This window comes from Medicago sativa, chromosome 2 (assembly GCF_051527215.1).
Source record: "Medicago sativa cultivar Bolivia chromosome 2, Bolivia_mono, whole genome shotgun sequence".
Classification (NCBI taxonomy): Eukaryota; Viridiplantae; Streptophyta; class Magnoliopsida; order Fabales; family Fabaceae; genus Medicago; species Medicago sativa.
Window position 1 is genome coordinate 62,851,464 of NC_140750.1, and position 15,195 is coordinate 62,866,658.

Genomic DNA, 15,195 nt, shown 5'->3' on the forward strand with positions numbered 1-15,195 from the left:
AAAACCTTTGTTATATCATCTAACTACACTGACAAAGAAGTAGGCAGATACTCCCTCCGTCCCGGAATAACTGACCCATTTTTTAAAAAAAAGTGTCCCAAAATAACTGACCCATTTCAATTTTCAATACAACTTTCATCATTCCCAATACAATATAACACTAAATAATACTACTTTTATCATTCCCAATACAATATATTCCACTTTTCCCTTCATTTATACGCTTTTCTTAATCTGTGTGAAAAACCAAAGTAGGTCAATTATACCGGGACGGAGGGAGTATAAAGATAGATGAATAATTTTACATAATGAACGATAAAGTTTATTTGATCTATTTAGCTTACAAGGATTTGAGTCATTTGACTCATATTTGACAAAAGTATGAGTTTAACTTCGCTTTTCAACGTAAAGATCTCGTTGGTCATCTCTTTAATAAATAATCTGTAAGTATCTTCGTTGAAAAATATTTTATGAACATTTAAGTTTTTTTTTTTAATTATGTGATACTCAACTCATCAATTTTTTATTTTTTTTTAAAAAAGATATTACATAATCTTTTTCTTGAATTTAAATATATCTTCTTCCTTGAGGATATACTTGTCCTTTCAAATATCTCCAACAACAAGTTTGTAATAAACTTAAACTTAATTCCGTAATTCCGTAACCACTATCAAATGGTTTCCATAATACCACATCACACCTCAAACATATTTTGTTTCAATGATAATTTTTTTTTATGAAACTCACTTTTTTTTTTATTTGCAACATTTAATTTGAGAAAATAAATCAACTTTAAATTTGATGATGCAATAGCCTACTTAAGCTAATTTAACTTCTTTTTTTGCCATCCACACTATCATATCATGATTCCTCCAATGAAAAAAAGGAATAACTCATCATTCTATAAAACTCATTTAGATATCTTTATCAGAAATGCTCTTAGTTTTTGCAATAAAAAAGTTTCATTTGCATTTCCAAAAACATGTATTTTTTTTTATAATAAAATTTAGATGAATTGGTTTTAGTGACTCGCAAAGGTTCAAGACTCAAAGTTCAATTACAAAAGTATGTACAAATTACTTATATGTGATGATTTTTACCGAATGAACCTATCTATGTTAGCAAAATATAAATTCTTTTTATTTGATTTTATTTTTAGTGGTTGTTATCTTGTTTTATTTTTGTCTTTAAAATGATTTCTACAACATGTGAATATTTTTATTGTAGTATGAGAAGTATGAACCATTGGAGTCCAGAGTGAATGGTTCATGCATATAGTATGTGTAAGTGTTATAATTGTAAATTTCATTTATCGAGTTAAACCTTTACAAATTTTAAAATGTGTACAGAGTTCGATCGAAAGATAAGTAAAGTCTGATAAAAAACTGTTTCATTTAAAAATCAAAAGTATGAGTCATATATGATCAAAATCAAGTCAACGCGTAATATGACTAACTTTTAAACGAGCAAATATCATAGTTCTTAAAGAGTTAATCAACAAACATAAATTGATAGTAAATATAAACAACAATTAAAATTTATAAATATATAAAAAAATCTAAGACTGTGTTTGGAACTTTAAGATGGAAGGGAAGATTTTGAAAAACAAAATGAATGGTGAAGTGGAAAAAATGATGTACTTTGAAAGGGAGGAATTCAAGGGTTTATTTCTCTGTATAATTCAAAATCCATCTAATTTGAAGGGATTAAAAAATTGTATTGGAGTATGATTTTCGGAAGTTTAAACAAATTCCCTAAATTTAATCCATATTGATATAATACTCTGAAGATTAAAAATATATTAATCATAAGTATTTACTTATTATTCTGTGCAAAAAGACTCTTCCAAAATATATGAAAAATGTATGTATTTTTTCCTCTCCTGCAAAGTTCTCTCCCCCATCCCCTCTAAACTCTCAAATAATTTAAGATGAAATTCGATGTAATCAAGTCGGTTAACACCAAATGAGATTAAAAATCAACAAATACTATCTTTGGCCCTATATATAAGAAAAATCAACCCAATAAAAGTTTATGCCTTTCTCCTAAAATTTCGATAAAACACATCAACTTTTATTAACATCACTTTTTCTTATATATAAGATCAAAAAAGTATTAGTTTCGTTCGGTTTACATATTTTGGATTAATTTGAGATTATTTTTCTATCGATTGATTTAAACACACAAAACAATGAATGACAAAATTTTTAAAGTATAATATTTGATTCTTAGGTCGGCGCTGCCAAAAAGTAGTAAAAAAAATATAGTAGAAGGGCCTGCCGATTTTGAATTGGACCGTTTAGAGCTTCTACTATAAAGATATCTATTTTTGGGTACTTAAGTGGATCTTTTTTGTACACATTACCTATTCTGTATATATTTTTAATAACAGTAACTAATAAGCACTCAATCTTTCTAACTCGTCAAATATAAAAAAAAAAGTTTTAAATAGGTCTCACTTATAATTTTATACCATTTATCGATAAGTTTATATCATTACATTTTTATATTTTAAGTTTAAAATGGTGTGGAAGCCCCCGAGAGAGAGAGAGAGAGAGAGAGAGAGAGAGAGAGAGAGAGAGAGAGAGAGAGAGAGAGAGAGAGAGAGAGAGAGAGAGAGAGAGAGAGAGAGAGAGAGAGAGAGAGAGAGAGAGAATGCAGGCGACCAAAAAGTCAACGGAGGGTAAAACATACATTCAACAAAAATAGGATATGAATTGAAGCATAATCTTTAGGATTGAAGCATAAAGTGGATATGCCTACAACCTAGGATAGGTGGAACTCACTGAGACATCCTGTCTCACCCCCAATCCCTTTTTTTTTCCAGATCAGCAGGTTGTTCGTGGCAAGGAAAGACAATTCAGGAGGCGGAATGACTTAACTTCATATGCACGGGTCGTACTAGTGTAGAATATTTCTTACAGTTTCAGATATGTATCAGATATGTATCTATTTGACAGATGTATCAATTTAGAAGATGTACAAACTTGCATTGATGTTTATATTCATTCAGTCAAAATTTTATGTTTATATTGTAATTTTAATGTATCCAGTACTAAGTTTAACACACATGCTTAATATTCTAGATAAGTTTAGTATAGGTGTTACATAACATATGGATCATGTGATAACAATTAGGAGAATATTCATTTGTATAAGCATGTTAACAGGTAATCAAGGGACAACACTTAAAGATATGTTGAAATATAGTAAGACATACACAATTAAACCAAGTCGACATTTAGGTCCATGTTCGTATTATAAAAAGTCATGTAGTAAGTATCATAAGTTTTTTATTGCAAGAGTTCAATTTAACTATGTCATTTATGCTCATTATGATGCATGATACACTTATCACATTGAAACATTCACACATTTCACCTTTCCTTGAGAGTTTCCATAATACATAACATTTAAGCACCTAACAAATGCAACAATCAATTCACACATAATCATGGGAAATCTATGACTCATTTGGTACCACTACTTTGAAAGAGGAACATGATGTACTATTCTCTTGCGAAGGTGATTACATTAAACCATCACAGACTCGCTCGATTCATAATAATATGTTATATGACACCTAAAAATACAAAATGGTTTCATGGTAGCTCCTAACAATCAGGTTCTATACCCATGTCACTCATGAATTGTCTCTTCTTTATAGACTGTGTGATCTCCTTTGAAGATCTCTCACTGATCATACTCATTATCATTTATGCTTCTGTGTCACAGGGCTCGTCACATCCTGTTATATATTGAGGACAAATAAACATATATCACCTTATCTTAATTTACTAGGTCATCATTCAATAGATGACTGATATTTATGGAGGTATGAGTTATAAAAGATGGACCATATATGATTGTCAACAACTTTACAACGTTGTTGTAAAAAAGTTGTATTATTTCAAATGCAAATTTTGTTGCTGCCAAAAAATTATACTATTATCAACAACAAGTTATGTTGTTATCAAAAAGTTGAGTCATTTGCAACGACAATAATTATTGTTGTGATAAGTCACTTTCCACAGTGATAATTAGATTGTTAAGAAAACAATAATCGCTGATATATGTATATCATTGCCAGCAAATTGAATGTCACTGAAAAAATCGCTCTCAAATATCTCATTTGTTGGAGTGGATACACAATTCATAGAGACATAATTTATATATACAAAATTATAATTATATCATATTTAATTTCACAAATAGAGAATTAAAATCACTTAGTGGTCATAGCAGAAGATTATATAATCATAGCTACTAACATCTTGATAAACAACCAACAACACTTAGACATTTCACATGAAACTTAATTAATAGTTTAGACAATGTAAAATCAAAAAGATTAATTCATCTAAATGTAAATATACATATATCATTCACATATATAACTTTGGAAACTCAGGTTATTTGATGTGTGAATTACTAAATTACCTAAACATTGTAACATATCATTGGCTAATCCTTAGATAACATATAAGAATGCATAATGATATGTAGATAGTTAATAAGTGGGAATAATTAAAAAAAATTAACACATAGGAACATATATTTAATCAAGTAATAACAATTAGGAGAATATTGATATGTATAAGCATTTTAACAGGTAATCAAGGGACAACACTTCGAAATATCCTGAAACATATTAAGACATACACCCTCCGGTCACTATTATAAGCAAAACTTTGCATTTTAGATTCATTCATTAAATGATGTATGTGGTTGTTTTATCTTGGTTTTCGGGTGTCAAACATTGATTACGTTTGAACCATTTTAACCTTTGATATCTCATTTTTTCTTGGGAAGGGAAAAAATAAGCAAAACCCTTGAGAATCGAGGTCCGGGAGTTGTTTTCGCTACGGGAAGGTGTTAGGCACCCATAACGACTATAGTATCTTATAGGAACCGTCTATACTTTCTACGCGCGCGCTTTATTTTTAAATGCTATTTGAAAAATGATATTTACACCTAAGGGTTTACTAAGTGAAGAATTGGAGGGAGAAGAAAGTGTTTGAATTTTTATTTTATTTGAATTGAAGGAATTTTGATTCCTTGCCTACGTACCCTTTTAAGGGATCAAATCCACCGTAGTTCTCTTCCAAAAATGTTTTTGATTTTGTTGGTTGATTTTAAGTTTGAAAATTGGAATTTTGAAGAATGAGGGAGAGAGGCCTCAAGGGCATAAGATTGTGAAATTGTGAGGTTGAATTAGTTATTTTGCAAAAGAAAGTCAAAGTATGATTAAAATTCATTAAGATTTTGTTTAAGAAAAGAGAAGGAAAATACAATGGGATTTTGATCCCAAGGTTTATTTAGAAAATTATTTGAGTGATGTTGTTCATATTTTTTGGAAAATTGATTTTTTTCTAAATGTAAAACCTAAGCATTCATCTAAACATTCAATCCTAAACATACATCTAAACATGCATATCCTAGCCATACATCTAAAGTAACCAAGTGAGGTGTGTGCTAGTGTCGGTGTGGGTGTCGGTGTACATCATTAGAGTCCCTTGTCCTTTACATCATTGGCCTAGATACATGCTATGGTCTTGCAAGAAAAGTAAACGACATGAAAGTAATATTACAAGTCCCTAATTCTTTACATACTAAATTTTTGTAAGAAAAATAATATTGCAAGAAAACTAGGCTAGAATATGAGATGAGAGGAGCTTATGGGATGCATGAAAACATGAAGTAAAGTGGTTAGTAACACAAGGTATAATAGCATGAAAATTATAAGCATAAGAAACACTAAAAAACTTGGCAAAAAAAAAAAGTAAGACTTTTAATCTAAAAGTGGCAAAGTATACCTAAAATTTACCATAACATCAAGGCAAGTACATGGCTTATAATTCCCCATATCATGACAATTTTCAAAGGTGTTATTTCAGCCATGACATGAGAATCACAAAGAAGTATCAAGCCAAGAGTTATGACATATTTATAGACATATCTTCACACTTATTTCCACACTAGAATATTCATATAACTTGCAAAACAATAAACTAACATTTAAACCCACAACACAATGGAAACAAGCACACATTCAGAGGCAAGAACATCAAGCAATCATATGTCAAGTATCCATGCCACATAGCAAAGTATCATGACCAAAATGTAGCAAGATTTCTCCAAAGTTTTAGCAATAACAAGAAATATCACACATATATTTTTCAGGTTTTAAAAATGTAACAACTTCACAAAAATATCAAGAAAAAAGGCAAGAACATATAGAAATATATTTTTAGAATTTTATTATGAATTTTGAATGTAACAAAGGTGTAATTAACAAGAAACGGTGTGGAAATAGTAAAAAAACACAAGAAACGAACACAGCAAGGAAACTAGGCCCAAGTCCAAAGTTACAGATGGATCTTGGACTATCCAAATGCCTCAGAGACGTCGGATTGATCCAAGTCCATCAAAACCCTAGATCTAAGGGCCGGGAGTGCATGGCGCATGATAAGCTCAATCAGAGACACCGGAAGGTTGAATTAGGACCACACATCTAATCAAACAGCAAAATCAACGGTTGAGGAGGGCATGGAGGGCATGTGTGCATATAAAAGCAAAGAACATGCGCGCGTGGAGGAATAGGGACGTACAACATGGAGGGCATGGAGGGCATAGGGACGTACAACACAGAACACGCGCGCGCGCGTGGAGGGCATGTGAGCATATAAAAGCAAAGAACAAAGAGAGATGCTCATAAACAAGAGCCAATCCTCTCTCCAAAACGTTCTGGAGAGAGAGAGAGTCTGCAAGTGACTCTCCTCTCCGACCTGATTCCAATCATCTTCCTCTTTTTTTCCTGCGCGGTGGCCGGTGGTGGCGCCACCGCGTCGGAGCTTCTAACTACGCTATCTTACAAACTTATTACATATTTTTATAGCTCTTTCTCTCCTCTTTTCGATTCCAAGGCCAGATTTCTAAAAAGATTCTTGAATCAATGTAGATCGGAGAAATTCTTTCACGGCTTTGATGTTTTTTTTTCTTTACTCGTTTTTTTCTAATGATTCTTTGAAGGAAAGCTTCTAAAACACTTCGATCTACATCGATCTATGGATGAAACACCTTCGTGCATGTTTGGAAGAAAAGACGAGACGGTTCATGTGTTTACCTGTGTTTCTTTTGGACGGAGACTCAATCGGAGAAGATGAAGGGAGACCTTGTGATTTTTCTCTGTGCTTCTGGTACTCGCTTCGTCGTTGATACGAACCAAAGGTAAACCGGTGGATATGTTCTTCTTCTTCTTTGATTCAAAGCCTGCTTCGATTCATCTTCTTCTCTCTCTCGGCTTTCTTCTTCTCGTGATCGCCTTGGGCTTGAATTGCGAGAAGAGGAACAAATATAGTTCGATGATGATGATTTTCGAAGAAAATCACTGAGACTATTACGAATCCAATTGAATTTGATGAAAATCTATTGAATTGGCCTGGTTTTGGTTTCGGTTTTCTGATGATTTGTGTTGATTTTTTGTGAAATTGAAAGGAGTTTTGGCGTTATGGTGATTCTGTGATGTTGAATTTGATGAGAATTGAAGGATTCTGTGGTGATTTGTGGAATCTTGGTGGAAATTGATACGGTTAGGGTTTAGAAAGGGGATGAATGTTCTTGAGCATTCATCTCAGTTTTTGGAATTTTGTGAAGTTTGATCTTTGATGATCAGAGAGAGAAATCGAAACTGTGTTTATGTGAGTTGGCAGAAAGTGATTGATCCCCCTTTGACTTGGACTGTGACTGGACTTTTATAGCTGACACATGTGAATGTCGAACCAATGGCCTGTTGACACGTGGATTTGGACTTGTAACTAATTTTCTGGGCAAATTTGCAATTAACCAAAAGATAAGGGCTAATCTGCAAAAACTGAAATAAAAAGGACTAAAATGCAAAATAACAAAAGGACCAAAATGTAATTAAAATAAAATTGGTAAAAAATGTAATTTGAAAATAACGTAAAGTGAAACGATTAAAAATAACAAAGCGGACTAAAATGAACCAATTACTTAAATGAGGTACTTCAAAGTAACCTCTCTCTGCCAAAATTTCATGTGAAATGACCAAAACGCCCCTAGGGACTAAAATGACTCAAAATGACTCAAATGCAATTTTAAAATGGTTTTTTAACAGAGAATTAAAGCAAGAGTTTATACAGGCAAATTAAAAGGCTCAGAGACAATTTTTAGGGATTAAAAGGGGTTTTAACATAGGAAATGACTAAAATGCCCCCAGGGGGCTAAGCTGACTCAAAATGACTTCAACTGTAATTTTTGGAATGGATTTTGACATGAGATTGAACAAGAATTTATACAAGCCAAATGAAAAGACTCAAACAACTTTCAAAGACTAAAATGGGTTTGAATGCAGGAAATGACTAAAATACCCTTTTCCATGGATTTTGCAAACAATATTGAAATAAAATGCAGAGAAAGATGCAATTGATTAGAGACAAATACAAATGACTTGAAATGCAAGAAAAAGTTTTGGATGACTTGAAATGCAGGAAAACATGGAGAAATACACAGTTGAAAAGATTTGTAAAGCTAAGTTGAGAGATAAAGCAGAGTAAAATGTCAGTGTAAACAATAGCAAATTGGCAATTCTTCAAGAATAATAGACATATATCAAAGATGAAAGTAAATTTTGAGCAAGTATTTTTAGGTCCAAAATTAGGGTATAACAGCAGTCCATAATAAACACTATCTACATCATTAATTGAATGAATTTAAAATGTAAAGTTTTGCTTATAATTGTGACCGGAGGGTGTACACAATTAAACCAAGTCAACATTTATGGTCATGTTCACATTATAAAAAAGTCATGTAGTAAGTATCATAAGTGATTTATTGCAAGAGTTCAATTTAACTATGTCATTTATTCTCATTATGATGCATGATGCATTTATCACATTGAAACATTCACACTTTTCACCTTCCTTTGCGACTTTCCACAATACATAACATTTAAGCACCTAACAAATACAACACACAATACACACGTAATCTTGAGACAACTATGACTCTTTAGGTAACACTCAATACACACAATTCACCTTTCCTTGAGATTTTCCACATTTCATAGCATTTAAGCACGTAACAAATGCAACACTTGATATACACATATCATGAGACAAATATGACTCGTCTTCGGATCGAACTTGCCGTTTGACCGGAAACATAGGCATATAAGCAGGTACAAGCTATTCTTTGGATCGAACTAGCCACTTGACCAATAACAAGACATATAGCAAAATACATTGAAGGTTTGATTTGACAAGATACAAATTGAGGGTAGACTGACATTGATTTGATTTGAAGATAGACATGACCATTATTGTTGGCCCAAGAGTAAATTGAGAGTGAATTAGCATTGATTGAGACATTGAATTGAATTGAAAGTTGATATCGAAAGAGACATTGGAAGCTGAAAATAGTCAGAGACATAGACATTGAATTGGAGAGTTGAAATTGAGTTGAATTGGAGATTGAAATTGAGTTGAATTGAGAATTGAAATTGAATTGAATTGAAAGTTGAGATTGAACTGAATTGGAAGTGGAAATTGAGTTGGATTGAAAGTGAAGATTGAGTTGAATTGAAAGTTGAGATCGGGAATGAAACATGTATGTACGGTATAACAAGATTATTAAAGGTATGAGCACATAAAATGCATGATTATGCATGTATGAATGCTTGAAATGCATGATTGGTTTGTATTTTGACAAAGAAGTTTCACGGAGACAGACAAAACATTGGAATATTGGGCACGTAGTGGCTCGTGCTATAACATATTCATGTGGAAATCCTCTTTGGAGAGACCGTCATTGAAAGACGTATCAAAACCATGGCTGAGGGCAATAAAACTTGTAGAGGAGGGAACCTTGGAAGATTCCTTGATACAGGTTGCCATTGCTAGGCGTGTCAGTGCTGAGTAAACATTGGATGTTCGCATCTGTGGTCAATGCTTTTTATATCATTTTCATTCTTTCATTTTTCAATCCCATTTTTGCCTGAACCGCCCTTTCGGGTTTTCGATTCACCGGGAATAAATTCTTTTCATTGCCCCATTTTTGCCTGAATTGCCTTCATAGGTTTTCAATCAGCGGGGTGCTCATTTTTGCCTAAGCCGCCCTTCCGGGTTTTCAACTTAGCGAGCTTTTCATTTGTATTTTTTTTCAAATTTCCATTCTGTTTTTTCATTCTTGCCATTGACCACAGATCATCCTGGGGAACAACCTGCTTGTAACACGTATTGGAATAGACATTGACACTCATTTATTCATGCATGTTTCACTGGAATGTACCCTATTGCTCAGGTTTGCTTTCAAAATAGACAAAAAGATTTTTCAATTTTAAAAGATGTTTGTTTCAGACATTGACATTATCAAAATGGAAAGAAAATATTTTGTATATAGCATTGAAAATAGAAAGAAAAATAGAATTTCAAACAAAAGCACAGGCTCAAATTGATGTAGAAGAGTGAGGGTCAGCCAATGGCATAACTCCACGGATTTACAAAGCTTGGAAAATGGTAATTTTATTGGTGTGATGCATTGAACACAATGACCGCTACATTTCATAGAAATTTTGAATTCACAAGTACAGAAGCTTCTGATGAAGACGATCATTGACAGTTGCAGATGCCCCAAGGAGTAATGGTGATTTGCCAGATATAGTTACTTGTCTTTTATTATCAATCTCATTTTTGCATGAACCGCCCTTTCGGGTTTTTAGCTCATCGAGACGCTCATTTTTGCCTGAGTTGCGTACAATCTCAGCGAGCTTTTTCATATATTTTTTTTTGTCCCTAACTTTTGCCTGGATCACCCTTTCGGGTTTTCGATCCACCGGGAAGCGCATTTTTGCCTAGGCCGCCCTTTCGGGTTTTCGACCTACCACACTGTTCTTTTCTTTTTAGACAAAGTATTTCTTGACTATATCGGCATTAACAGGATTCGGAAGTTCGACACCATCCATGTGTGTGAGAATCAAAGCACCGCCAGAGAAAGCCTTCTTGACAACATAAGGACCTTCGTAGTTAGGTGTCCACTTGTCCCTTGGGTCGGGTTGCTGGCTTATCCTTCTTTTCAATACAAGTTCGCCTTCCTTGAATTCTCGAGGTCGGACTTTCTTGTCAAAAGCATTCTTCATTCGTACTTGATACAACTGTCCATGAGCCATAGCATCCATACGTTTCTCTTCAATCAAGTTCAACTGATCATACCGACTTTGACACCATTCAGCCTCAGTTAATTTTGCTTCCATAATCACTCGAAGAGACGGAATCTCCACTTCCAGAGGGAGAACTGCTTCCATACCATATACCAAGGAAAAGGGTGTTGCCCCAGTTGAACTGCGCACTGTAGTACGGTAACCATGCAAGGCAAACGGTAGCATCTCATGCCAGTCTTTGTAAGTAGTGACCATCTTCTGAACAATCTTCTTGATGTTTTTGTTAGCGGCCTCGACTGCACCATTCATCTGAGGTCTATAAGGAGAAGAGTTGTGATGTTCGATCTTGAATTCTTCACATAAAGCTTGCATCATGCTATTGTTCAGATTGGAACCATTGTCAGTGATAATCTTGTTGGGAACACCGTATCGACAGATGATGTTATTCTTGATAAACTTCACCACCACTTACTTGGTCACATTTGCATAGGAGGCAGCTTCAACCCACTTGGTGAAATAGTCAATTGCCACTAGAATGAAACGATGTCCGTTGGAAGCCTTTGGTTCAATTCTTCCGATCATGTCAATGCCCCACATAGAGAAAGGCCATGGGGAGGATATAACATTGAGAGCATGTGGAGGCACATGAATCTTATCAGCATAAATTTGACATTTGTGGCATCTCTTGGCATGCCTGTAGCAGTCACGCTCCATGGTTATCCAGTAATAGCCGGCTCTTAACAGTTTCCTTGACATAGTGTGACCTGTAGCATGGGTCCCAAAGGTACCGTCATGTACATCATGCATCAATTTCTCAGCTTCTTGTTTATCAACACATCTCAACAAGACCATGTCATAGTTCCTCTTGTATAGGATTTCTCCGTCCAGAAGGAATTTGCTAGCCCATCTTCTCAAGGTCTTTTTATCCCTGTTGGAAGCACCAGGTGGATATTCATGATTCTGCAATAACTGTTTGATATTAGAATACCAAGGTTTTCCATTATTCACATCTTTATCAGCTTGATCATGTATATTTTCAATAGTAAACACATGAGCGGGTCTATCAAGACGTTGTACTTTGATTACGGGCACGTCATTCCAATGGTTCACACGAAACATGGAAGACAAAGTAGCAAGAGCATCAGCCATTTGGTTTTCATCCCGAGGGATATGGTGCAACTCAACCTTGGTGAAGTATGTCAACATACGTCTTGCATAGTCACGGTAAGGGATCAGCTTCTCATGATGAGTCTCCCATTCACCCTTTATCTGATTAATAACAAGTGCAGAATCTCCATAGATGTCAAGGTGCTTAATTCTCAGGTCAATGGCTTCTTCAATGCCCAAGATGCATGCTTCATATTCAGCTATGTTGTTCGTGCATTCAAAAGTTATTCGGGCAGTGAAGGGAATGTGGTGCCCCTGTGGAGTTACAATAATGGCTCCAATCCCTTTACCGTAGGCATTGACAGCACCATCAAATACCAATCCCCATTTGCTATTGGGATCCGGCCCTTCATTGATCAATAGTTCTTCACAGTCTTTTGCTTTTAGATACATAATCTCTTCATCAGGAAAATCAAACTTAATTGACTGGTAATCATCAAGAGGTTGACAAGCAAGATGCTCAGCAAGGACACTTCCTTTGATTGCTTTCTGAGCTTTGTACACAACATCATATTCAGACAACAACATTTGCCAATGTGCAATCTTTCCAGTAACAGCAGGCTTCTCAAAGATGTACTTGATTGGATCCATTCGGGATATCAACCAAGTTGTATGATTCACCATATAATGACGCAGACGTTTGGCAACCCAAGCTAAAGCACAACAAGTCTTTTCAAGCATTGTATACCGAGTCTCACAGTCGGTGAACTTCTTGCTCAGATAATAGATAGCATGTTCTTTCTTTCCAGTCTCGTCTTGTTGACCGAGAACACAACCCACGGAATCATCTAACACCGACAGGTACATAATCAAAGGCCTTCCTTCCACCGGCGGGACAAGGATAGGTGGTTCCAACAGGTATTCCTTAATGCTATCAAAAGCTTCCTGACATTCATCATTCCATACAACAGGCTGATTTTTTCTGAGCAATTTGAAGATTGGTCCGCAGGTAGTAGTCATGTGAGATATGAATCTTGAAATATAATTCAGGCGTCCGAGGAAACCTCTGACTTGCTTTTCAGTTTGAGGGGCCGACATCTCTCTGATGGCTCGGACTTTATCAGGATCAACTTCAATGCCTCTTTGACTGACAATGAAGCCTAGCAACTTCCCTGATCTTACACCAAATGTGCACTTGTTAGGATTCAACCGCAGCCTGTACTTTCTTAATCTTTCAAACATCTTTTCCAAATACACAATATGCTGCTCTTCATCACTTGATTTCACAATCATGTCATCAACATACACTTCAATTTCTTTGTGAATCATATCATGAAACAGAGTGGTCATACCCCTTTGATAGGTAGCACCCGCATTTATCAATCCGAACGGCATCACCTTATAACAGAACGTTCCCCACGGAGTGATGAAAGACGTCTTTTCTCTATCTTCAGGTGACATCCGTATCTGGTTATAACCAGAGAAACCATCCATAAAGGAGAACACTTTGGATTGAGCAGTACTGTCAACAAGCACATCAATATGAGGCAATGGGAAGTTATCTTTCGGACTGGCTTTATTCAGATCTCTGTAATCAACACACATTCGAACTTTCCCATCTTTCTTTGGTACCGGTACAATGTTGGCAATCCACTCAGGATATTCAGCTGTCATAAGGAAACCCGCATCAATTTGCTTCTGCACCTCAGCCTTGATTTTAATAGCCATGTCTGGGCGAGACCTTCTCAATTTTTGTTTAACAGGAGGACATTCAGGTCTTATCGGTATCCGATGTTCCACAATCTTGGGATCTAGACCTGGCATATCTTCATAGGACCATGCAAAGACATCTGGATAATCACGGAGAAGCTGAGTAATCTTCTTTTTCACTTCTAGCTCAAGTGCAGCACCAATCTTGATCTCTCGCTTGTTCTCTTCAGTACCCAGGTTGATAAGCTCAATCTCTTCCTGGTGAGGCTGAATGGCTCTTCTTTCTTGCTCAAGCAGTCGAGTGATCTCATATGGTATCTCTTCATCATCTTCCTCATCTTCAGCTTCATATACAGGGAATTCAAAATTTGGAGGAACCATAGGGTCACTGTGTTCAACGGGTTTATTATGGTTCAATCTGCATAATATGATTGGGATGATTTTAGAAAAATGTTTTTCATGCAGATTTTTGAAATTAATAAGAAAATACAGATTTTTTGGTTTTTTCTGGCATTACCATTATTTCCAAGAAAAAGGCACTAAAAAGTAAAAAACAAAGAGTTGTGGAAAAGACGACAATTTTTATTGATAACGGCAATGCCGAAACAAACATGCCCTTACAAAGATATCACTTTCGCCTTGGGCAGAGCGAAATGATTGTTATTTTGAAAACAAAGAAAAACATGAGCAACAAGACACATTACATGGAAGCATGCATGACTTAAGGAACATCAATGGCCTCCCAATTTCTCACAGTGCCTCCTGGTACAACAAATGTAGGCACATAACTACTTTCAGCAGCATCTTCGGCAATAGCATTGATGAACCCATCACTATAGAAAGTTCATGTTGAAACGCCTGAGGTCGGAGAAAACCCAAGGCCCTCTTTACGCTTATTCTCCAAAACCTGTATCACTTTGCCCCAGCCAACAGCTTGCCCTTCTTGAACAGCTTTATGGGCGTCTTTCAATGAAGCCATACTAGCACTAGCCCTCCAGGACTCTGCGCCTTCAACAGTCAAGCCTTGGAACGACGTCCCTTCAGCGGACCCTGCTTCAACACAAGAGAAAGATGACACTTGGCTAACCAGATATGCTTCTTCACCATGTACAGTGACAAGCTTACCATTCCTCACAAACTTGAGCTTCTGGTGCAGAGTAGAAGTTACTGCCCCAGCGTCGTGAATCCATGGTCTTCCGAGG